The sequence below is a fragment of the Lithobates pipiens genome, unplaced genomic scaffold, assembly GCF_037356315.1.
Source record: "Lithobates pipiens isolate NorthernLeopardFrog02 unplaced genomic scaffold, aLitPip1_a1.2 Scaffold_30, whole genome shotgun sequence".
Classification (NCBI taxonomy): Eukaryota; Metazoa; Chordata; class Amphibia; order Anura; family Ranidae; genus Lithobates; species Lithobates pipiens.
In genome coordinates this window covers 106,918,472-106,945,568 of record NW_027507791.1, presented here as the reverse complement: position 1 = coordinate 106,945,568, position 27,097 = coordinate 106,918,472, and positions in this window count along the sequence as shown.

Below are 27,097 nucleotides of genomic sequence, written 5' to 3'. Positions count from 1 at the left end.
CAGTGGGCAAGAGTTTTTTCATAAAAAAAAAAGTCCCTAAGGATGGACCAATGCCTTTGAATGATGTTTCGAATAGCATTGTGTTGTTTCGAAAAGCGTAGGATGATCCTGGTTGGATCCAAACCAGGGTCATTCTCAACTTTCTTAGAAAACGGTAAATCTTGGCGAGACTGTACAACAGTTTTGTTGTAAGCTCTTTGTAGACATGAGCGGCTGTAGCCGCGTGCCATAAGTCTTTATTGGAGTTAGCAGGCCTCTTGTTTAAAGAGGGAATCGTCCAAACAATTTCTACGTAACCGTAGATATTGTCCATAGGGGATGGAGCGTTTTAAAACAGTTGGATGAAAGCTTTCCGCATGAAGCACTGTATTGCCTGCGGTGCTTTTGCGATATAGTGTGGTAAAGATTTGGTTTTCGGGGGTACGACCAATTAAGACATCCTTAGGGACAACCAGAAAATTGGGAATCTTGTTTCGACATGTCCCTCTATTACCTACAAGCGGGTCACCTCATTACAGGACAAGTTGGTCCAGAGCAAATATAGAAATGAAATGAAGAGATCAAAACACTGTTTGGCCCTTGGTTCTTTTCCCTGCGGTCACTGTTCTTGCTGCAAATATATCAAACGAGACAACGTTTTTCGTTTACCTAATGGGGTAACATTCTGACCCGCATACTTCGCCAACTGCCAAACACGTGGGGTTGTGTATCTCATGGAGTGTGAGTAGGGGGCTTACTATGTCGGAAAAACTAAACAGGAGTTCCATCAGCGGATGTCCAAGCATGTCTATAGTATGGAAATTGGCAACCACTACTTGCCTTAGGGCGACACGTGGTTGTGGCGCATAATTATAAGATGCCCACTGTTTCATTCACCGCACTTGATCGAATACACATCCCAGACCGAGGCAGTGACTGGAACAAAATACTACTCCAGCATGAGCAGAGGTGGATATTTAAATTAGATGCCACCTCTCACCCCGGGCTCAATGAGGCAGTTTCGTTTGCCCCCTTTTTGAAAGGTTTTACCTCCGGAAAGACGCAATAGAGACTGCTTGGCAAATATTGCCTTGCCGGGTACTAGGGCCGTACTATGTATGCTTTGTCACGCCTTTCCCCTCTGTTTTTCCCTTCTCATTTTCCCTGTAGCACCACAAATAGTCCTATCATCATAGTTCTTTTCTAGTGTGTGTATGTTTTTACAGTCATTTATTGAACAATAGGAATTTTTGTGTTGGGTATTCACTGTCGCTTTGTCTCATGTATACATATACTAAATGTAGATAAATGTACTTTGAATTAATATGATGGAACTTGGGGTCATGGTACCCATTGGAGTATTTTGTGTATTTGTGTATTTTTGTATTATGGTTATATTGTTTATATTCTCCCTTTTTTTTTGTAATGTAATTGGATATTGTTGCTACATCCATAATGTAAGTATATCAAAGTATGTACCGCTATTGTCATCTCCTCCGGGGGGTGTCCCTGGCCCCCATGCCACTGCCCTAGGAGTGGTGGGCCCTTTGGTGTGACTTCCCGGCAAGGGGGGGAGGAGCCACTTCTCTTTATGGGCTCCTCCTTGTGTCTCCAAGTATGGGCATTTGGGCTGGTACTATTTACTCACCAGGAGCATTTCCCCCTTGCCGGCAGCATCCTTGGACATACCTGGACGCCATGCCTCGCCACGCATGCGCGGGGCCCCGCAGGTGAGCATGACACATAGACGTCACGCAATTGCAATGGGGATGATGTCATTTCGGGGCCGTTTGCGTCTTTCCTGGACGCCGGGGAGGCCACACGAGGTTAGCCTGTTTGGCGGCCACGCAGCATCAGGCAGGGATAGGCCGGCATGTGGGCGGGTCACGTCTGCTGCCGATTTCCTGCGGATGTCTTTCTGCTGCTATAAATGCCTCCCATACATGGGGGGCTATTCACTTCTATTCCCACATGAGGAAGGTTGTACAAATACCCAGCCCTTGGATGGTATGTATTCTTGACTATTTTGACTGAGTATTATTTCAGCCCTACCTAGCTATAACACCTTTTTGAAGGCTTGATACACAAATCCTTCATATGATTCTGATTCACTTTTAGATTGGGTGATTTGCCTTCTTGGACTTTGAGTGTCAGAAGGTGACTGTGTCTGTGACCCATCCCGGGCTGAGTCCTTTCTTACAGTCTCCTCTCACCGGGGCCCCCATCTACATAATCTATTCAGGTAATATTTTCTTTCTGAGCAGTCCCTGTTCGTTTTCGTGGTTTTGAGCTATTCTTTGTTTTCTTACTGTTTCACCTTTTTGGCATACACAATTTCCTTCACTTTCCATCTTATTTGCACGTCTTGTGCCCTACACATATTCACTGTGCACTCTTCACATTTTCTGCTTTACACAGTTGTATACACTGGAGCATATATTATTTCACTTATTTCCAATCGACAACTCAATTCATCCTCAACACATGTTGTGTGGTTAATGTGGTTCACTTTTTGTTTTGATGTTTCTGGCTTTTGATTGTTGGTTTCATTCATTTGTCGGTCTTCAGATGTGTGTCCTTTTCACACTGTTTTTGAGTCCTTTTCACTCACCTTTTCACAGTTCTACACACAGAAACTATACCTTCCTTTATGCTTAATATATACAGGCATGTATATATATACATAAATATGCATTGTATAGTTATGCACTGTAGTTGCCTGCCCATTTAATTTTGAGCATGCAATGCTAATTGCACATCTGCATGGAATCTTGCTGTAGGTAGGACCTGTCCACTTTCCGGCTGCTGATGCTCGCACTCCCTTCCTTATTGCCTATGGGAGGGGAGTTATAAGTGTGACCTCTCGCAAGCCACATCATTGGACTCCGCCTTTTTTCCCCTGGTACGCGGCGGCAACTGGGGGTTACGGGACCCCATGTGGGAGGAGAGACAAGTGGTCTATTTTTAAGGGGGATCTCCACTGGGAATGTTCTCTTCCTCTTTCTGGATGTACACTATTGGGTAACTATACTATGGTATTAGGTACCTACATTATATAGAAGCATTAATTGATATATGTACTCACAATATCCTTTTCCCAAAGCAGACTACCCCTCTGAAAAAGACCCCTATAGTGGGTTGAAACGCGTCAGGATCATATCTCCACTGTCGTCAATTCTGCACAGTGTCTGTATGAAGTTGTTGTCTGCATATGTACACCCATTTCTTTATTTGTCCAGTGAAGCTCATGTTTTAACCAATGTGCCATATTTTCTTATATTAATAAATATTGATTTTTTTTTATATAATACTCCTTTACATTTATTTCTTGCTGCCTGAAAACCCCACTGTGGGGGAATCTGTCCTATTTTCTGTTTTTGGGAGTGAGCAACACTCTCCGACCTTTTTGGTAGTGTTGTTCCATTGCTAGAGTTTTTCATATGCCATGTTTTATATTAGATTTTTTATTAAGTTTAATTCAGAAAATAAATAATACAGTAATTGTGCAATTAAAATTTCAGAAACATGTAGAGTTGCCTAAATTAGCATAAACCTGTATTATGGTAATTTGGGGAAATAAGTATCTGTCATTTCCCTTAAATGTAATAGTGACTAAAATGTAATTATCAGAAGCAATAGAATAATACAGTATAGAACTAACTCATCACAAGATGAGGATATCTATCACATAATGCATATTTAGAGTGGAATGCTATAATAAACCCCATACATATTTGTGAGCTCAGAAATATAAGACCTGTGATTACACACTTGTTTTTTAAGCTGTAGGGTTAGAGAATAATCCCTGAATCGATCCTTAATACCTACAAATTCACTGACTTGGAGCAAGGATGAGGCCACTTGAAGCACACATTTGTTTTTATTATAACAGGGGAAAGGAAATGTTGTGGGGGTGTAGTGCATTCCAGGTGCAGCAGGGACAAAGTTAGAGTATTAACTAATTGCTCATTAGTAATCTTAGAGGAATCTGAACTCTAGCCAACAAGCCCAGGTTTAAATACAATGGGTAAAGCTGTTATGGGCAAGCCCACTTTTCTTCCACATCTTCAACTGTCAATTTTCTGGTGGGTTTACGTTTCGCAAGCATTTGCAGTCTATGATATTTATGGCTTTCTAATCTTCTTTGATTAAAGCTTGGACAATAAATCAGGTGGGCATAGGCCAGGTATGCAAAAAGACTCCTCAGATACCAACTCTCTTATTGAGGGTATTATGATCCCTTTTTAATACTATTTAATACATTATTTTATTTATTATTCAATGCTAATAAACAGGTTTACACTTAGATGGAGGCCCACTCTGTCACTTGTTTTTAAATATGCATTAGGATGACTTTCTTAGGGGAGCTGCCACCATCACCAATAGTGACTTTTTATAAGCCACCACACTGAAGTTGCTACCTATATTTGGTGTCTGAGGTCCCAGAACAGCGCCATAGTTTTGCATTCTAACAGTGTTCCTTATTCGTGCCACACCAGTGCTAGTGTCAACATAGCCAGTGCAGAAAGGAACAGTGTCCCTGATCACCACTATATGAGTCCAAGTATCACAAGTTCAGGGTAAACCATCAACAGTGTTCCTGATCACCACCACACCAATTGCAGTGTTAGTCAGAAACAGTGTTCCTGATTGCTTCCACAACAGTAACAGTGTCATCAGAGTAGTGCAGCCAGCATCAATGTTCCTAATCACTAGCCACACCAGTATCACCAGAGCCATCGCAGCCATCAACAGAGTGCTTGATCACCACCACATAAGTGTAGTGTCAACTAAGCCAGTGCAGCCACCTAGATCAATCTATTGACTGTTGGATGACCATGTCTCTGTCTGCTGTCTGAACAGGCCCATATGCACGTGCCCCTGAGTATGTTCCTGTGAGACCCCAATCCCTGCCATTCCCTATGGATAACTGCAGATTGACAACTTTGTGTAAAAAATTTTTACTTAGCATTTTCCAAAAATAAATAAAAAAATCTATAAAAGACTAACCATGCCTCTTAATGTCTACCTTGGGGTGTTTATTCTTCAAAATGAAGTTATTTTGTGGGTGCTTCCACTGTCCTTTTGCCCTGTGATTGGTATTACATGCATAATTTATTCCCCTTGAAGGTCTGAAAGTGCTACTTAGATTTTGGGCGCCCCTATGTGGTTGGCTGTAAAAAAGTCTCACATACGTGATATCATCATATTAGGGGTGTAATCCTAAGTATTCATATGATGTGTGTTAGAAATATGATTTTAGTTAACAACTTTGTTTAAAAAAATTTAAATAATTCAAAACCTTGTGGTGAAAAATTACATTTCCAAAAAACTAAATATGCCTTTCAGAAAATACCTTGGAGTCTTTGCTTTCGAGAATAGGGTCACAATTCTGAGTTTGCCTATACTGTAATTTATAAATATCTTATTAATTGAAATCTTTGTGTAAAAAAAAAATAACTTTTCTTTCTAAATGTTGCAAAAACTTGGGGCAGAAACATAAAATCTTCAAAAGACTCACTAAGCCCCTTAAAACATACCTTTGGATATTTACTCTCCAAAATGTGTTTTTTTTTTTTTGGATGTTTCTACTGTCCTGTCACTGCAGGGCCTCCAAAAACGTGTAAGTAATCAGGAAATTAGATGCCTAATTGTAAAGCTTTTTAAATTTAAATCTAGAAGATGCTCTTTGGATTTTGTGCCTCCCTATGTGGCTAGGCTACAAAAAAGTCCCACACGTGGTATGAACATACTTGGGAGGAGTAGCAGAATGTGTTATGGGGTTTAATTGTTATGCCCCGTACATACAATCAGACTTTCCGACAAAAAAAATTTGGATTTTTGTTCGAAGGATGTTTGCTCCAACTTGTCTTGCATACACATGGTCACACAAATGTTGGCCAACAATTACGAATGTGGGAACATGGTGACGTACAAGACATATGATGAGCCGAGAAAAAGGAAGTTCAATAGCAAGTGCGACTTCTTCTGCTTGATTCCGAGCATGCATGAACTTTTGTGGGTCGGACTTGTGTACACACGATTGGAAATTCCGAGAACAAACTTTTGTTGACGTAAAATTTGAGAACCTGCTAGTCAACATTTGTTGGCGGAAAGTTCGACAGCAAATGTTCGATGGAGCATACACACGGTCGGACTTTCAGCCAACAAGCTCACATCCAAAATTTGATGTCGTAAAATCCGATTGTGTATAAGTATGCCCATGTTGTGCGTGAGAAATAACTTGACAACCTAAATGTCAACAAAATGCCAACTTTGTCTAAATAAAATTTAACTCATTTACTTTTTAATTTTCCAAAAAGTTGTGGGAAAAATTACAACTTCAAAAAACTGACCATGGAGTAACTACACAGTACATCAGGATTGATAAGTTTCAAATATATACACCATACTTTTTAACCAGTATAACTTTCACACAAGCTAAATAATATATACATTGTTTTTTTGTTACCAAAGAAATGTGCCAGAATACATTGACCGAAATATATGAATAAAGAGTATTTATATGCAAAGTTTTATAACAGAAATATTCTTTTCCCCAAAATGGTCAGGTCTTTTTTAATTTTACTAAAAAAGTAAAATAAAACCCAATGATGATTAATTAACCAAAAAAATACAATTGCTCCAAAGAAAACTGAAAAAATGGCCAGGAGAGGAAACGGATTTAACATGTTGGTCATCAAGTGGTTAAACCTGACTCTTACCATTTACATTTTCTCCCAACCAGGCACTTCTAAATTCATTTCCAGTAAAAGTACAGTAACCCTGTGACAGGTTCTGACTCCTCTAAACTGATAAAAGGTGAAGCCTGATTGGATGTTATGGGTTACTGCATACCATTGCTTTTGCTAAACAAGCCCTAAAGGAAATACAGTGCATGACTTTCACCTCTAGAATTAAGGGGGTCAATATCCAGAATCCAGTTATTCAAATCATACCTCTTTATGCTTCTGTACTTCTAAAGTATATGTGCATGTAATCAGACCCCTTAATCTGCTCGTAGGTTTGTGGCATTCATTTATAAAAAGCATTAGAAATTGCATACAGTATCAAAAATTAGAAACCAAAAAGGTTTACAAAGCATACCACTCAATTTGAGCCTATCCATTCACAAATATCTGTTTTATGGCTTGGAAATGCATTTTAAGTAGAAATCCTATTTAATGTTAGTGATTTTTCTGTGTTACAAATATGCTATCACTAGGATACATGTATCCTAACACAATGTCTCTCTAAAATACATGACTTATATTTAGCAGGCATGCTGCTTCTATATGTAGGAACACCCTAGTAGCATACTTATCAGTGGATGTAACCAAAGCAAGCAGCAGGGAGGCACACACATCTTACGCTACTAGAAGTGTTGGAGGCTGAAGATTCTGCTGACATTTATAGATCTTCAAGAGACCGAAGATTCTACTCAGAGGAGATGGAACTGACAAGAACATTTCATATTTATGATATGAAATTATATATTAATGATAAATGATTTATCATTTCAAATTAATGGTAACCATACAAAACACATAAACAGTGCATTTTTGGGTGTGTTTAGCAAATCTGTACCATGGAAATTATCTATTTTTAAACATTCCTAATATTCCTAAAATACAGAGAGACAAACACTATAAGCAAATCAGACTGATAATAATAACAACAATCTATTTCATTCAGAAAAGTTTTCTTTATGCCGCGTACACACGATCGTATTGTCCAGCGGAAAGGTCCGCCCGTGTGTGGGCTCTGGCGGACTTTTTTTACCCAAAAGTCCGGCAGACTTAGAAAGTAGTTTTGACTCAAAATTTGTCCACCGGACTCGCAGTCTGGCGGACAATATGGCCGTGTGTGTGCTAGTCCGCCGTATTTTTGAAATGAATGGACTTTTCCCGCACTGAGAAAAGTCCGTTCATTTTGAGAGCAGCTCCAGGTAGCCGGGACTAGTGAAGTTGCTGGCCCTGTCACCTGGTATGGACTTAAAGGGAAAGCCCTATGCCGAAAAAACAGTGTGGGGGTCCCCCCTAGGTCCATATCAGACCCTTATCCGAGCACACAACCTGGCCGGCCAGGAAAGGGGGTGGGGACGAGCGAGCGCCCCCCCTCCTGAGCCATACCAGGCCGCGTGCCCTCAATGGCCAGGGTTGTCGGGAAGAGGCCCTTGTCCTCATCAACATGGGGACAAGGTGCTTTGGGGTGGGGGGCCGCGTGGCCCTACTTCCCCAAAGCACCCCCCATGTTGAGGGCACGCGGCCTGGTACGGCTCTGGAGGGGGGGGGGGCGCTCGCTCGTCCCCACCCCCTTTCCTGACCGACCGTGTTGCGTGCTCAGATAAGGGTCTGATATGGACCTGGGGGGACCCCCACGCCGTTTTTTCGGCATAGGGCTTCCCCTTTAAGTCCATACCAGGTGACGGGGTCAGCGACGTATCAATCTCGCCGCCGAAGGCGGTGACATTGACTTCCTTCGCTAGTCCCGGCTACCTGGAGCCCTGTTCAAAATGAACGGACTTTCCTCCGTGTGTGGGCAAGTCCGTTCATTTCAAAAGCACGACCTAGTCTGCCGGAAAAGTCCCGTGTGTGGGCTGGTCCGCTCGTTCGGACAGTCCGGCGGACTTTACGGCGGTTTGTCCGCCAGACTAAGCCCGCCAGATAGTCTGATCCATGTGTACGCGGCATTACTCATACAACAGCATCATACCTATAAAGAGAAGCCCGGAGCAAAAAATAAACAAATAGTGCAGGGCTTGCATGACAGTGTAAACAGGAGACAGAGTGGAAGGAATAAGAGATTTCACCTGATTGGGGCAGCTGGAGGAGGAAGGGTCATAGGCAGTAAAAAAGGAGATGGCCCCGCCTAAGCATTCAGCAGGAGCATGAGAAGCGAGCTTGTCAGCATTTCGGTAGAAGACAGACTGTTGGCCCAGCTGCGGGAGTAGTGGCTGCAGGAGCGGCTAGCGACGGTACAGGGCAATGGGTCCCCTGGAGCCAGTACAGGGGGGCAGGAGTCCACACGAGCTTGGCGGTCTCTACAACCAGAGAGCTTCTCCCCAGACTCCTCCCACAGAGCTTGGCGTCACAATGGGAGTCCCATACGGGCCCTTTCAGGGCCTCCTGCTAAGTGCCCGGCTGTACTCGCAGCGGGAGGCCCTGGGAGGAATTCCCCTCAAAGATGGAGCTCGGGGACGGGGCCTCCGGGAGTACCGGAGCCCCCCTAGGCCCATCTCACAGCAGGACCATGTGGGCACTGTCCCTGCCAATGAGGAGGATGAGAGGGTGGTTGCAGTGGATGGGCCTAGGTCCAGTAGGAAGCTGCTATACATGCAAGCAGAGTTGCCCGCTGAGTCTCCCCTGGTCACTTCGGTCCACACAACCACGCCCCAGCAGATGTGGGGTTGCAGGGGTTCCTGGCGGGTTTGAAGGAACTGGTCCAGAGGTTTGAACATAGGATAACATGGTGGACACTGCACTGATGGGTCAGGCTGCGGCTAGTAGGCAGCAGCGGGGGACAAGGTGGAGACGGTGGGGCAGGCCACTAACAAACAGGATGCCATTAGGTTGGCTGACTGTGTTTTGAGGGGCCCATGGGAGCGCACCTTAAACCATAGGTTCGGGAAAAAGTTTGGAAAGGTATGTGGAGATATTCTCACTGCTACCATTGGAGAAATTCAATCTGGATAGGGTCAAGCACAAGAAGGAGGATGAGGAGATGCGACGATACAGACTCTACCCGCGAACTTTCCATAACTGGCTGTAGGCTTTCGCCATTATGGCTGGTGTGATTGGTGAGAATAACCTGGAACACTGTTCGGCCCTCTTCTGCTACCTGGACGCCATTGGGGAAGCATACAGAGTCTACGCATGTATGGTTAAGATACGGCAAACAGTTCTATCAGAGGAGGGTGATCCACCCATCCTTGCGGTGGGACCACAAGGATATTAGCCTGTGGATGCCATTGGCGAGGGCCTCCGAGTCAGTTTTTTCAAGGGGGGGGGGGGGCAGTGGCTCATCCACCCCCGGACAATCGGCGCAAAGAAGAAGGGGGTATTTTGGCAGTATAATGAGGGTTCCTGCATGTTTGGGGGGTCTTGTCGATACAAGCTTCAGCTGCGGAGGTGCCCATACCCTGTCCCGTTGCTTCAAGCAGAGAAAAGGTTGTGACGGTGAGTCTGTTAGCAAAAGGGATGACACCAGTGAAGGTGGAAAGGATGCAGCCTTTCCTTGATAGGTACCCGGACAGGGAGGTGGTGCGGTTGTTAGGCCTGGGTTTCTCCAAGGGATTTTGTATACCTTCTACACAAAAGTGCCGCCGGTGTCCTGACACTTGCGCTCAGCCTCGCAACATGCGTAAGTGGTTTCTGAGAAACAGAGGAAGGAAGTTGCATTAGGCCACATGGGCGGCTCTATCCCTTCATTGCCTTTAGTGGATTTGGTTATCTCGCCCACTTGGGGGTCATGCCGAAGAAGGAGCCCAATACATTTAGGTGTCAGGAACCATGAAACAGACAGAGACAGAAGTACAATCAAATCACACTTGTTTATTAATAAAAATAAAAAGGTAAATAGAAAAAAGCGTGGTCAAGCATAGCCAGAGTCCAGTAGCCAGATCAGGTAGTCAGCCAGTCCAAAGTTCATCAACCAGTCAGTCTTAAAACAAACAGCAGGAGATGGTTCCTAGTGATGTGACTAATGGGAAGGCAAATTAAAGAGTGAGCTGGAAGGCTTTAAATAGGCAGGTCAGACGAGCATCATCGGGAACAGTTGGTAGCTGTGGAAAGAGAAGAGAGCTGGCAATTAGCTGACAGCTGAGAGGCCAGCCCAGAGGAGGAAGGGCTAAGCCAGCCCTGACAGTACCCCCTCTCAATGACCCTTCTCCCTCGGAGGGCCACCGGGCTTGAGAGGAAACTGTCTATGGAACTTGCGGAGGAGGACAGGGGCATGTACGTCAGAGGATGAAACCCAAGAGCGTTCCTCCGGACCGTACCTGTCAGGAAAGGTTCCCTCCGCTGGTAATATCGATCATTTGGCGTGCAGTACTGAGATCCACCAGCTGGTCTCTCCTGGCAGTTTGGAGCTGTCAGCCAGCCCTGACATTAGGCTAATTCACCACCTTTTCTTCCCATAGGGAGGGTCGGTCAATGACGCGATTGACTCGGAGATGTGCGCTGTATCGTACACTTCCTCGGCTGTTTTCTGGGTACGATGTCACGGACAAGGGGCTATGATGCCCAAATCCAATATTGAGTCTGCCTTCAGAATGCTTCCCATTCATCCGGATATTTTCCGTTTGCTAGGTTGTCATTGGCAGGAGGAATTCCACATGGATCATTGCCTGCCCATGGTCTGTTCTATTTGATGTGCACTGTTTGAGAAGTTAAATTCCTTCATGGAGCGGGTAGTTTGAGATGTTGCGGGGGTGAACTCCATCATCCATTACTTGGATGATTTCCTTTGCATGGGTTTGGCCTCCTCTGAGATCTTCTCAGTGCTTCTGGCTACGTTGGAACACATTGCCGCTCGTTTCAGCATTCTCTTGGCCTCAAAAATAACGGAGGGGCTGACTACAGTGATTAGTTTCCTGGGCATTGTCTTGGAATCGGACGCCATGGAGTGTTGACTGCCGGAAGATAAGCTAGTGACGCTTAAGGAAGAGATTTAGGGGCTCTTGGGATTACGCAAGGTGCAACTTCGGAAACTACAGTCGCTGTTGGGTAAGTTGAACTTTGCGTGTTGCATCCTACCAATTGGGAGGGTATTTTGCCAATGGCTGTCGGCAAGTACGGTGGGGGTCAAGTCTCCCACTCATTTTGTGCTCCTGGTACGAGAGCACAGAGAGGGTTTGTGAGTGTGGCACTCGTTCCTGGACTCTTTAACGGGAGGGCATTGTGGATGTCAGAGCCGGTTAGTAACTCTGACCTGGAACTTTACATTGATGCAGCCGGCTCGACTTGTTTTAGGGCCTTTTTTCAAGGAAAGTGGAGTGCAGAGCCTTGGCTGGATTTGTGGAAAGAGGCAGGTTTTTCCCATAACATGGTATTGCTGGAATTGTTTCCAGTAGTGTTGGCTGTAGAGCTATGGAGAGAGTCTTTCAGGGACCTGAAAGTGCGATTTCATGGTGATAATCTGGGGGTGGTACAAGTCATCAACAAGGTATCGGCCTCATCTCCGCCCCCTGGTACGGCTGCTCCAACACTTAGCGTTGCGCTGTCTGCAGTTGAATGTTTTTAATTATCCTGTGCACCTCCCAAGAGTTGAGAACGTCATTGCTGACACTTTGTCTCGCCTTCAGTGGGACAGGTACCGGGAGCTGGCACCTTGGGATTGTCTCTGGATGGATCAGTCTGTAAGTGCCATGACATGGCCTGCATATAGTAGGGTATGGCGCAAATGGTTGTCTTTTTTGCAACAGGTCGGGATTGAGCAGGAGGGACAGGAATTATGGTTGGTGGTTCTTTATTTTGTCTCACAGAATGTGGAAGAGGGGATGTCAGTGTTGGGGTTGGAGAAAAAATTGGAGGAATTGGCATTTTTTGTTCAAGGGTTGCAGGGTTGGCAGGACTTAACAAAAGATTTTTGGGTATGGCAAGTGATAAAGGGATATCGGCACACGCAGAAGTGCAGGGATTCCAGGTGGGATTCCAGATGCTTTTGGGGAAGGTTTTAGCCCAGTTAGTCTCTTTTGTTTAAAATTACATTCTCCCTGGCGTTCTTTGGGTGTTTTTGATTGGCAAGCTAGTTAGCCCTTCTAAGAAGGTACAGGTCAGTATGTGGGCTATGGAGGTCACCTATGGGGATTATAGGTCATCCCTGGTGTTGCGCAAATCCAAAACAGATCAGGTGGGCAGGGGCAGGAAAGTTCATTTATTTTTGGTACCGGGTTCACCCTTATGTCCGGTGGAGGCGGTAAAGGGATTTCTCGCAGTGGCAGGGTCCTTTTTGGTGCATGCAGACGGTACCCCGTTGTCAAGATTTCAATTTATTTCTGTTTTCTGGAAATGGTTACAGGCGTTGGGTGGTTATAGAGGCTGTTAGATGGGGGATTGGATGAGGAGGCGGTTAAGTGCATTGGTAGGTGGGAATCGCACTGGTTCAAGTTATATGTTCATCCTCACCTGTTGTCAGAGTAACGGGTAGGGGAGCTAATTGGGCATTTTGGTATGGGTATGCATGTTTATGGGTGCATATTGGTTGTCATGTTGGTTGTTTTTCTTCTCTTTCAGGTGGCGTGCAGGGCCTGGTCTGGATATTAGGCCACTCTTATGTTTTTTGGGGGGCAAGAAGAGCAGACGTGAGGCCTGATGGAAGACAATTGGGCATTTCTAGACAGGAAGCCTGTGTCCAGTAGTTGGACGTACCAGGTATGCTCTGGAGCAGGACAGTTCCAAAAGTGCATTGCTTGGCACGTCTGGATAGGCCACCGGTAATGATTTGAGCTTAGGGTCCATGTTGGCCTTTATGGAGATGCTGATTGTATGGCCTATTTAGGACAAAAGGTAACGCAGTGCATTATTAAAGTCATACGGTAGTTTAAGGGTTTCTGCAAAGACCAATGCAAGTATTGACTTCTGGGTTTTTTAGTTTAACAGATGCTTTGTATACAGTTATGTTAATTTAAGTTGAGTTTCTTAATAAAGAGGCTGCTACGGCTATGGAAAAGGAGATGGTCCCTCCCCAGCATTCAGTGGCAACATGAGGAGCAAGCTTCCCATCCACCCTCCTTGTTATTGTTGTTGTTATTGTTGTTTATCTTTTTTGGCTTTTTTTTTTCCACAGAGCTGTTGGGTCCTCAGGATGTCATGGCAGTTGGCGGGTGTTGGTCTTTGAAGGAAGAAACCTCAGATAAGGAAGAGTTCGGGACCTATCGGTGGTATGGATTCCACTGGTGGTATCCCAGCTAACGGTGGTCTAGCTGGAATTTGTTTAAGGGGTTCATTGTGGCCAGTGGTTTTGTCTCCAAGCTAGTATGTCAGCTGGAGGCCTATTTAGGATAAAAGGTGCCGCAGTGCATTATTAAAATCATATGCTAGTTTGGGGTTTCCTGCATAGACCAACGCGAGTATTGACTGATGGGTTTTTTGGTTTAATAGATGTTGTTTATACAGTTATGTTAATTTAAGTTGAGTTTGTTTATAAAGAGGCTGCTACGGCCAATATTTACTCCAACTTGGTGTGGTCTCCAATAATGGGGCTAATGGTAAAGGTGGATTGAAGTACGGGTTGGTCGGCAGGTATGGGGAAGTATGGATCATCTGTTATACAATGGCCATGAGCAAATCACAAGAATCATACAAAAAAGGTGTGTCATATTCTAAATATAACTGCCAGTCCAGCTTATTTCTAATTAAATCTGCTCCCACTCACCTTCTAAACTCTATTCTATCTATTTATCTACTGTGAAAGAACGATGTGTATAATTACCTATTCTGAGAGCAATCTGGTCTGGTCACATGATCAGCTGTTCCTGGCATCTATGTAGATAAGGTATAGCCGACAACTGTTGCCTCATAGTACGCCTATGGGTGACGTCACCACCCAGGCTCTGCAGCTATTGTCGGCGATCTCACCCCTTTACTGAAGGCGGCCGGTGGGGAGATCATACACTGGCCTGGATCACTCTCAGAACACACATCTTCCTTTCACAGGATAGAATAGGATTTACAAGGGAGTGGAAGCAGGTTTAAGCTTAGTTAGGAATAAGCTGAACTTTCACTTTAAGTACCAGTGTAACCCCCCCTTATAAGCACCAGCCTCAACTCTCAAGCAAATGAGATCCATTCCTACATTTTTATGCATTTATATATACTTCTTGAATAGTTAGTTTGAACAATCTGCTTTACCTCACAGCATAGCCTTTTGATTAGACTGAGCTCATCTTTTTCTGTTTAGGTACTTGAATTACCCTTGTGTTTTTAGACTTTTATGTTGCATGTCTTGAGGTTTAGACCACAGATACATGCTCTGACACTTTGTTGCAGAATTTCCTGTTAAAACTTGGAATTCATTGGTTCCTATGCAAGTCATGCAGCCTCTGAGCCAGCAGAACTTCCCTACACCTACCTTAAAGCGGTAGTAAACCCGCACATTTTTTTTTTTTTTTTTTTTTAACCTGCAAAGCAAAAGGCATAATGAGCTAGTATGCACCGCATACTAGCTCATTATGAAATACTTACCTTAGAACGAGGCCCCGACATCTTGCCCGATCCACGCCGAGGGAGCTGACATGCTCCCTCAGCGTTTCTTCCGTGTATCGCGGCTCCGGCGCTGTGAGTGGTCGGAGCCGCGATATCGTCATATTTCAGTCCGCTGCCGGATTTTGACGGTGAGAAACCCCTTGTGCGCATGCGCCGCTGCAGTCAGCGACGCATACCGAGGGGAATATCTCCTAAACCTTACAGGTTTAGGAGATATTTTTTTTTACCTACAGGTAAGCCTTATTATAGGCTTTCCTGTAGGTAAAAGTTAAAAATGTGGGTATACAACCACTTTAAAGGTTTCATTTATATGACAGATTAGGGCCAGAAAGCAACAAGTAACAGTGTTAGGCTCTACACAAGTGCAATGCAACCTAGATGCAACCTAGATGCTATTTACGGTGCGATGATGTGGAGCGGCTTTGATGTGACTTTGCATTTTCTATGTGGCAAAGTCACACTGTAAATCACACCAAAGAAGTAAAGGAACCTTTTTTTCAAAATTGCACTATTCCAAGTTGCATTGATTAGAACGGGCATCACTGAAAACAATGAGATTCATATCACATCAGAAGCCACATTAGTGTGAACCACGGGAGCTGTGATATGTGCTAAAGGGGTCTTTTTAGACCTCCTGCTTTCAGCTCCTGCCCCTGTGGCTTATGGGGGGCCACCCACATATTGACGTCATGTTTTCCACGCCCATCATCATCACTCTTAGGCTATGTTTACCATCCCGGACAATGGGGGATACCATGCTATCGTGGCCCCAGAGGCGACAAGTGCCTTAAGCGCTCGCACGCCACCCCGTTTGCATATGATGTTGTGGGTGGAGCATTTGGTCCCTCCCCCCCTTGGGGGTATAATTGGAGCCTGACATGGCAGTTTCTCTCACCCACATCATGAGTTTACACACACCAGCTGCACTTCTACGAGGGGTTGGTCTCACATTACACCCAGGTAATTTGTTTGCTTTTTTTCCTTCAACCCCCATTTTCATTCGATGTACATTTGCACACCACTGGCCCAATATACCTTTTTACACTTTAATGTTTTATTTTCATGCCCTTCTACCAGTCTCCCAGCATATACCAGCACTTACAGTAAGTACTTCATGCTCTTCCCTATATATTTATATGTATATGAAACACTGCAGGAAGCTCACCTGCGAAACGCGAACGCGGCCCATAGTTCGCGAACCGTAACGTTCGCGACGGGCCCCATTGACTTCAATGGGAGGCGAACTTTACAAACCTACAGGTCAAATTTGCAGCCACAAAATAATTACTAGCTGTGCACACATAGTCCCACCACATGGCCAATGACATAACACATGTATGAGGTGAATCTGGGATCGACAACTACAAGCATTCTTTTTTTATATGTGAAATTCTCAAAATTCAGGACTCATGAGGCAATGGAGGCACGGGAAGGTCAGGGTAGGCAAAGAAGAGGGTGCAGGAGATGATCACCAGCACCGTGATATAGAGCACTGACACCTGCACCGTGATAGAGTGATCTGACACCAGCACCGTGATAGAGAGCACTGACATCAGCACCGTGACATAAAACACTGACACCAGCACCGTGATAGAGTGATCTGACACCCGCACCGTGATAGAGAGCACTGACATCAGCAGCGTGACATAAAGCACTGACACCAGCACCGTGATATACTGTACTGACACCTGCACCGTGATAGAGTGATCTGACACCAGCACCGTGATAGAGAGCACTGACATCAGCAGCGTGACATAAAGCACTGACACCAGCACCATGATATACAGCACTGACACCTGCACCGTAAGCAGCCCCAGGAGGAAGTCAGCATAGTACAGGGATGGTGGGAGCCCCTCATAATGAGCATAGCACAGGGATGGTGGGAGCCCCTTATAATATGCACAGCAGAGGTACAGCCCCAGAAGGAAGTCAGCACAGCACAGAGATGGTGGGAGCCCCTCATAATAAGCAGCCCCAGGAGGAAGTCAGCATAGCACAGGGATGGTGGGAGCCCCTTATAATAAGCAGCCCCAGGAGGAAGTCAGCATAGCACAGGGATGGTGGGAGCCCCTCATAATAAGCAGCCCCAGAAGGAAGTCAGCATAGCACAGGGATGGTGGGAGCCCCTCATAATGAGCATAGCACAGGGATGGTGGGAGACCCTCATAATATGCACAGCAGAGGTACAGCCCCAGGAGGAAGTCAGCACAGCACAGGGATGGTGGGAGCCCCTCATAATAAGCAGCCCCAGGAGGAAGTCAGCACAGCACAGGGATGGTGGGAGCCCCTCATAATAAGCAGCCCCAGGAGGAAGTCAGCACAGCACAGGGATGGTGGGAGCCCCTCATTATAAGCAGCCTCAGGAGGATGTCAGCATAGCACAGGGATGGTGGGAGCCCCTCATAATATGCACAGCAGAGGTACAGCCCCAGGAGGAAGTTAGCAACAGCACCAAGATAGAGAGCACTAACAGCAGCACTGATACCAGCAACTTGCTGCTGGGCCCCAAAAATATGACACCGCTCAACCTCTTCAAACAGGAGGGTACAGGCATATAGTACGGTGTGCTTTTTTTGTACAAGGAAGTGAGCCAAATGAAGAAAGAAGGTCTGTGTGCTCGATTAAAAAAATCGTTTATAGACATATACATAGTCTACTGGTCACGTGTTGAATTCCTCCGAGATCCATGCCTCATTCATTTTTAGAAATGTGAGGTAGTTAACACTGTCGTGAGCTAGGCGAGTATGCTTATCGGTCACGATCCCCCCTGCTGCGCTGAATGTCCTTTCGGACAGGACACTGGACGAGGGGCAAGCCAAGAGTTTGATTGCAAATTGGGCGAGCTCTGGCCAGAGGTCAAGCCTGCCCACCCAGTAGTCCAGGGGTTCATCACTCCTCAGAGCATCCACATCGGCTGTTAACCCGATGTAGTCGGACACCTGCCGGTCTAGGCTTTCCCTGATGCTGGATCCGGGTGACACCTGTCGATGGGTCGGCTGAAAGAATGACCTCATATCAGAAGTCACCAACACATCTTCAAACCGGCCTCTTCTTGCAGGCGCTGTTGGATTGGTACCCGCAACTCCTTCTCTGGGAGTGGGAATTGCTCCTCTGCCAGCGCATGCAAAAGCAGAATGCAGCATTTCTCGAAGCAAGGCCTGGAAGTGCTCCATTCTGACAGCCCTCTGTGGCGGCAGTAACATTTCCGCCATTTTATGTTTGTACGGGGGGTCTAAGTACATTGCCACCCAGTACGGGTCCTTGACCCTTATGCTTTTTATACGGAGGTCCCTGTTAAAACACTGGAGCATGAAGGCCCCCATTTGCACTAAACTGGAAGCGATGTGGTGGCCTGGCTCCTGCTCATGATCCAGGATAATGTCGTCCTCTTCATTCTCCTCTCCACATCCACGCACAACAGGGATCCCAGAAAGGTTTAAAGTATGCTCTTTTTGCTCCTCCTCATCCGCCCCAACACCATCCTCCTCTGACTCCTCTTCAGACTCCTGTTGTTCACTTGTCTCAGATAGAGTAGCCCCCCCTGGGAATTCATCCAGCATTACAACTTCCTCATCTTCCCACTCCTGCTCCTCCACAGCTTGATCAATGACACAACGCAATGCACACTCCATAAAGAAGGCATAAGGTACCATGTCACTGATGGCGCCATGGCTGCGACTGACCAGTTTGGTGATCTCCTCAAATGGCCGCAGAAATCTGCATGCGTCACGCATGAGCAGCCACTGGCGCGGTGAAAAAAAAACCCAGCTCCCCAGAACCTGTTCTGCCGCCGAGTTCATACAGGTAGACGTTAAATGCACGTTTCTGCTGGAGCAGCCTATCAAGCATATAGAAGGTTGAGTTCCATCGCGTCGGGCAATCGCAAATAAGACGTCTGACCGGCAGATTGTGTCGCCGCTGAATGTCAGCAAGGCGAGCCATGGCCGCGTAAGATCTTCTGAAATGGGCCGAGATTTTCCTTGCCTGCCGCAAGATGTCCTGGACCCCAGGGTATTTGACAACGAATCGCTGCACGACCAAGTTTAAGACGTGTGCCATGCATGGCACGTGCGTAATTTTGCCCTGTTTCAATGCGCTAAGCAGATTGGCACCGTTTTCACACACCACTTTACCAACTGTCAAATTGAGCAGTGATAGCCACTGATCTGCCTGTGAACGCAAAGCTGAAAGGAGTGCCGGGCCAGTGTGGTTCTTGGCTCCCAGGCACAACAGACGCAGCACAGCATGGCAACGTCTCACCTGGCATGTCGAATAGGTTCTGGGGAGCTTGGGCGGCGCAGCGGAAGAGACGCTAGCAGCGGAAAATGAGGAGTCAGCCGAGGAGGAGAGGGATGAGGATGGAGTAGGAGGAGGAGGAGAAGAAGAGCCAGGCCTGCATGCAATCCGTGGCGGTAAAACCAAATCTACACGGGTGCCATGGGTTACATGCTTAACGGCCGTCAGAAGGTTCACCCAGTGGGCAGTAAAAGTGATATACCTTCCCTGCCCGTGTTTGCTAGACCACGTGTCTGTGGTCAGATGTATCTTGGCACCGACACTGTGTGCCAGAGATACATTCACTTGCCGCTGAACATGGCCATATAGCTCTGGGATGCCCTTCTGTGAGAAATACTTCCTTCCTGGGACCTTCCATTGTGGTGTTCCAATGGCCACAAATTTTCGAAAGGCCTCCGAGTCCACCAGTTTATATGGCAGTAGTTGGCGGGCTATCAGTTCTGACAAGCCAGCCGTCAACCGTTGGGCAAGAGGGTTATCCGGCATCATCTTTTTCTACGCTCGAACATTAGGCCCACAGAAGCCTGCCTTTTTGCAGAAAAACGTGAGCTTGGCGTGATGGAAGGTGAAGTGGAGGACAATTGTGAGGAGAGAGGAGAAGGAGAAGTAGAAGACGAGGCTGGACGGTGAGAGCCTGGAGTGTGGCTTTGTGTGTTCCGTTGCTCCCACTGCGCTCGGTGATGGCAGCTTATGTGCCTTCTTAAGGCGGTCGTCCCTAGGTGAGTGTTGGGCTTACCGCGACTAATGCGTTGACTGCAAAGATTGCAGATGGCAACACTATTGTCAGCAGCGGACACGTTAAAAAAAGCCCACACTACGGAGCCATGTGCCGGCGTCCTGGGAGTGCCAGATGTGACCGTACATGGTCGATAGGGATGAGCCGAACACCCCCCGGTTCGGTTCGCACCAGAACTTGCGAACGACCCCCGCGTTCGGTACGAACGTTAGAACCCCATTGAAGTCTATGGGACTCGAACGTTCGAATTGGAAAGTGCTAATTTTAACGGCTAATATGCAAGATAGTGTCCTAAAAAGGGTTTGGGGACCTGCCTCCTGCCTCAGGGGACATGGGTCACTGCAAAAAAAAGTTTTAAAAACTGCCGTTTTGGCGGGAGCACTGATTTTAATGACGATTAAAGTGAAAAAAAAAAAGTGAAATATTCCTTTAAATATGGTGCCTGGGGGGTGTCTGTAGTATGCCTGTGAAGTGCCACGTGTTTCCCGTGTTTAGAACAGTCCCTGCACAAAATGACATTAAACGGAAATAACACCATTTAAAACTGCTTGCGGTTTTAATGTTATATCTGGTTCCTGCAATATGGTTGAAAATCATTGAGAAACATGGCATGGGTAGCCCTCCCTGCCCATTACCAGCCTATTTGGGTCTTGTACGCATATTAAGGGGAACCCCGTACCCATATTAAAAAAAGGAAATGCGTGTGGCCCCCAGGCCCTATATACTCAGAACAGCAGTATACAGGCGGTGCAAACAAGACAGGGACTGTGTAGGTTTGTTGTGTTAAGTTGAATCTGTTTGTCATTTTCAACCGGTACATTTTTAAAGTGTAGCTCCAGTCAAAAAAACTATCTTTAAGCTTTTTGGAAAACATAGGGAAGGGTTATCACCCCTGTATAATTTGTTTTGTCGTCCATCTTTTTTCATCTCACTTGCTGCTGTCTCCTTGCGTTTGCAAGTAGGAGATGTTTGTAAGTTGGATGTTTGAAAGTAGGGGCCTGCCCTGTATTATAGCGGTATGTACTGGGTACAGAGCACGCAGACAGCACGCACTATCTCCTAACACTACTGACTGCAAGCTCTATTATTAACCACTTGTTAGCCCAATGTTTGCATAAAGTGAAAGATGAAGTTATGCTGAGTAAATAGATATCAAACATGTCACTCTTCAAAATTGCACATGCCCGTGGAATGGCGCCAAACGTCGCTACTTAAAAAATCCCCATAGGCGACACTTTAATTTTTTTTTTACTGGTTACATGTTTTGAGTTGCAGAGGAGGTCTAGGACTAGAATTATTGCTCTCGCTCTAACATTCTCGGCGATACCTCACATGTGTGGCACATGCGAGCACATGGGGACATGGGCGCTTAAATTTTTATTTTATTTTTTTATTGTTCATTTTACTTTATTTATTTTAGTTTGACATTTTTTTCCCCAAAAATATATATTTGATCACTTTTACTCCTATTACAAGAAATGTAAACATCCCTTGTAATAGGAATATGGGGTGACAGGTCCTCTTTACAGTGAAATCTGGGGGGTCAATATGACCTCACATCTCACCTCTAGGCTGGGAAGCCTGAAATAAAAAATAAAAAAAAGATTCTGGCTTTGATCGTACTGGCGAGTTGGTAGAAGCACCGGAGGGCGGTGAGGGGTGGGGGGCGTCTATGGCTGGGTATTTCAGGGTATCACCGAGTATGGCTGGGTATCTCTGAGTATGGCTGGGTATGGCAATTTATGGCAGGGTATTACAGAGTATTGGCGGGGTATTGGTGGGGTACTACAGAGTAATAGCAGGGTACTGCAGAGTATTGGGGGGTACTACAGAGTAATGGCAGGGTACTGCAGAGTATTGGGGGTACTGCAGAGTAATGGGGGGTACTGCAGAGTAATGGCGGGTACTGCAGAGTATTGGGGGGTACTGCAGAGTAATGGGGGTTACTGCAGAGTAATGGGGGGTACTGCAGAGTAATGGCAGGGTACTGCAGAGTATGCACTGGTATTGCAGAGTATTGGCAGGGAATTGAGGGGTTAAATTCGGTGAGCAGCGATGTGGGCACTGCAGATGCAGCCCACATCGCTGCTGACACCGATCTCTTTCCCCTCCGCTGTACCGATCGGTACAGAGAGGGGAGGGAGGAACAGGCGTCATAACATGACGCCGGTTTGTTTCCAAGTGATCACTCCGTCATTTGACGGAGCAATCACGTGGTAAACGGCCGCTATGAGCGGCCGTTTACCGTGATCCGTGATGCGACCCGGCGGTCACGGATGCTCTCGAGTGCGCACACCTCGGGGCACGCGAGAGCAGAATTCTGGAAGGCCGTTAATTAACGGCCTCTCAGAGTTAAACAACCCCCCTGAAGCCGTTAATCGGCAATGGGCAGTTGTTAAGTGGTTAAAGCTAGATCACTAGCTATATAGGTGAGGTGAATATAGTGGTGTATACTGCAGTCAGGGCACAGACAACAACCACTACACAGCAGCAAGATAGGAAATCAGCCAAAAACGATTGGTGTGTACTGTGTTGAAGGTACACAGAACACCCACTGCTTCAGATGCTAAGTAACACACTACACGAGGCCGCCTCAAAGGCGGCCTTATATAGTGTGGGGCGTGCACTACACAGCCTGAGCTATGATTGGCCACAGGCAGGATGCCTGTGGCCAATCATGGCTCTCCTCGCTGCCGGCGCTGCGATTGGCCAAGCATGCGGGGTCACAGTGCATGCTTGGCCAATCATCGGGCAGCAATGCACTGCGCCAACGCAGTGCATTATGGTCCGCGCGCGCGTCACTCGAATTTTGACGCGAACGGCCAAAATGTTCGGAATTCGCCGAACGCACGAACAGCCAATGTTCAAGTCGAACGTACGTTCGACTCAAACACGAAGCTCATCCCTAATGGTCGATGACTCGCTCCTGATACATTAGCAGTCTGCTTTGTCCCTCCTGTGCAATGTAAGTTATTCCTGCTTCTCCTCCCTATCTGATGGTCCATATCTCCCTCTGAACTCCCCTCCTCTTCCTCTCTTGTGGGCACCCACGTGACATCACTAGACACGTCATCATCAACGTCACCTTCCCCACCGCTATAAGTAGAGATCTCAGAGTAGGCAGCAACACCGGGGACCAACCTCCTCCTTGGGCTGATCTGGGTACTGTCGTCAGACTGCTGAGTGGCGGTTCTTGCTACCTCCTCTTCCTGATCCAATGCCAAGAGTGGCTGCACATCAGAAATGTCTTGATATGGATCGGAAAATAATTCCTGTGACTCAAGCGGAAGGTATGTGGTGGTGGTGGTGGTGTTGTTGGTGGTAGTGTCTTTGGGGGTGGACATAGCAGAGAGTGAATAAGAGGGTGCAGATCGAGAGGTTGAGGAGGGTGCAAAAGAGTAAGGCTGAGTGAGCCACTCAACCAATTCTGGTGCTTCCTTTGACGTAATCGCACGCACCTTCTGCAATTTCCCACTTTGGCTCAAGCCTGTTGCTCCTGCCCTACCCCTACCACCCCTGCGGAAGGGCCTGCCTCTTCATCTGCCTGTCATTTTTTAAATGACCCTGTAACAAAAGTCTCTCGAGAAGTGCAGTATGTATGTGGAAGAAGGTATATAACACCCCGCTTCAATCTGTTGTTTTTGGGGGCCACTGGTCTATCACACCAGTTACAATACTTTTTTTTGGATTGCGTTTGTCACTCTTTGTAGCATCGCTGCAGAACCGCTCAGCAGTCAAAATTCTGCACAGTGGAAACACACTATACTATGCTTTCTATATGTGCAAGTATTTTATATGTGTATTACACAACTATATACTGCACACCAAATAGTACACCTATACCAGTCCTTAAGGACCTTTGTGGAACTAGTAGGTTGTGATTAGCAGACTGTACCAGATTAGCAGACTGTACCTCAGTCCCTATACCTCACTCAACCCAGACTGTACCTCAGTCCCTATACTGATAAAGGACTGCTGCAGAATAGGGCAGCAGTCAGCAGTAGTGCACCTCAACCCTATATATTGTGGACCTATACCAGTCCTTAAGGATTAGCAGACTGCACCTCACTCAACCCTATAGACTGTAGTACGCTATACCTTACCAGTCCTTAGAAGTACCTTTGTGGAACTAGTAGGTTGTGATTAGCAGACTGTACCTCAGTCCCTATACTGATAAAGGACTGCTGCAGAATAGGGCAGCAGTCAGCAGTAGTGCACCTCAACCCTATATATTGTGGACCTATACCAGTCCTTAAGGATTAGCAGACTGTACCTCACTCAACCCTATATACTGTAGTACGCTATACCTTACCAGTCCATAGAAGGACCTTTGTGGAACTAGTAGGGTGTGATTAGCAGACTGTACCTAACTCAACCCTATATACTGTAGTACGCTATACCTTACCAGTGCTTAGAAGGACCTTTGTGGAACTAGTAGGTTGTGATTAGCAGACTGTACCTCAGTCCCTATACTGATAAAGGACTGCTGCAGAATAGGGCAGCAGTCAGCAGTAGTGCACCTCAACCCTATATATTGTGGACCTATACCAGTCCTTAAGGATTAGCAGACTGTACCTCACTCAACCCTATATACTGTAGTACGCTATACCTTACCAGTCCTTAGAAGGACCTTTTTGGAACTAGTAGGTTGTGATTAGCAGACTGTACCTCAGTCCCTATACTGATAAAGGACTGCTGCAGAATAGGGCAGCAGTCAGCAGTAGTGCACCTCAACCCTATATATTGTGGACCTATACCAGTCCTTAAGGATTAGCAGACTGTACCTCACTCAACCCTATAGACTGTAGTACGCTATACCTTACCAGTCCTTAGAAAGACCTTTGTGGAACTAGTAGGTTGTGATTAGCAGACTGTACCTCAGTCCCTATACTGATAAAGGACTGCTGCAGAATAGGGCAGCAGTCAGCAGTAGTGCACCTCAACCCTATATATTGTGGACCTATACCAGTCCTTAAGGATTAGCAGACTGTACCTCACTCAACCCTATATACTGTAGTACGCTATGCTTTACCGGTCCTTAGAAGGACCTTTGTGGAACTAGTAGGTTGTGATTAGCAGACTGTACCTCACTCAACCCTATATACTGTAGTACGCTATACCTTACCAGTCCTTAGAAGGACCTTTGTGGAACTAGTAGGTTGTGATTAGCAGACTGTACCTCAGTCCCTATACTGATAAAGGACTGCTGCAGAATAGGGCAGCAGTCAGCAGTAGTGCACCTCAACCCTATATATTGTGGACCTATACCAGTCCTTAAGGATTAGCAGACTGTACCTCACTCAACCCTATATACTGTAGTACGCTATACCTTACCAGTCCTTATAAGGACCCTTGTGGAACTAGTAGGTTGTGATTAGCAGACTGTACCTCACTCAACCCTATATCCTGTAGTACGCTATACCTTACCAGTCCTTAGAAGGACCTTTGTGGAACTAGTAGGTTGTGATTAGCAGACTGTACCTCAGTCCCTATACTGATAAAGGACTACTGCAGCAGAAGGGCAGCAGTCAAGTATTATATTCTTTCTATATTTGGAAGAAAGAATATTATACGTGTACAACCCTATTACCATACCAGTCCTGAAAAGGACTTTTGTGGACCTAATAGTAACAGCTAATGATTAAACTGACTGTCCCTCTCTGCTACACACAGCGTCCTGTCTGTCCCTATCTGCCCTAACAAAAGACAATCTGCTGCAACAATGACTTAAATAGCAGTGCCTCAAACCTATATCCTGAACTACACCTATACCATACCAGTCCTTAAAAGGACTTTTGTAGTCCTAATAGCTAGCGATTTGGGTCACTGCAGTCTCTCCCTGCTCCACACAGCAACCTCTCCCTATAGTGACAGTAGAAAGAATGTAAAATGGCCGCCGGATTGGGTCTATTTATAAGTTAGGGGGAATGTCCAATTGTCCATGTGCTGTAATGTCTAGACATGTGCAGAGTAAAATATTTCGTTTCGGAATTTCGTTTTCGTCTGAAAACTTAATTTATTTAGTTACTCCCGAAATTCGTTTTTATTTATTTCGTTTTTCGTTCAAAAATTGCATTCGTCCGAAAATCCACATGAATCACGGTCGAATCTGTCTTTGAAGGCTTATGGTGTCTGTCGAATGTATAAAGAAGATTCGACGGAGCTAGTATATAGCATACTTTAGAACCCTATTAAAGTCTATGGGACTCCAACGTTCAAAATCTAAAGTGCTCATTTTAAAGGCTAATTTGCAAGTTGCTGTCCTAAAAAGTGTTTGGGGACCTGGGTCCTGCCCCAGGGGACATGGATCAATGCAAAAAAAAGTTTTAAAAACGGCCGTTTTTTCGGGAGCAGTGATTTTAATAATGATTAAAGTGAAACAATAAAAGTGTAATATTCCTTTAAATTTCGTAGGGGGGGGTTGTCTATAGTATGCCTATGAAGGGGCGCATGTTTCCCGTGCTTAGAATTGTCCCTGCACAAAGTGTCATTTATGCAGGAAAAAAAGTCCTATAAAATCACTCGCAGCTATTATGAATTGTCGGCTCCGTAATACAGAGACACTCATTGAAAGTCATTGATAAAAAAATAAATAAATAAATAAAAAAAAAAGCGTGGGGGTCCCCCAAATTCAATTACCAGGCCCTTCAGGTCTGGTATGGATATTAAGGGGAACCCTGCCTCAAATTTAAGAAAAAATTTGACGTGGGGTTCCCCCTAAATATCCATAACCAGACCCTTCAGGTCTGGTATGGATATTAAGGGGAACCCCGCGTCAAATTTAAAAAAAAATTGACGTGGGGTTCCCCCTAAAAATCCATACCAGACCCTTTATCCGAGCACGCAACCTGGCAGGCCGCAGGAAAAGAGGGGGGGACGA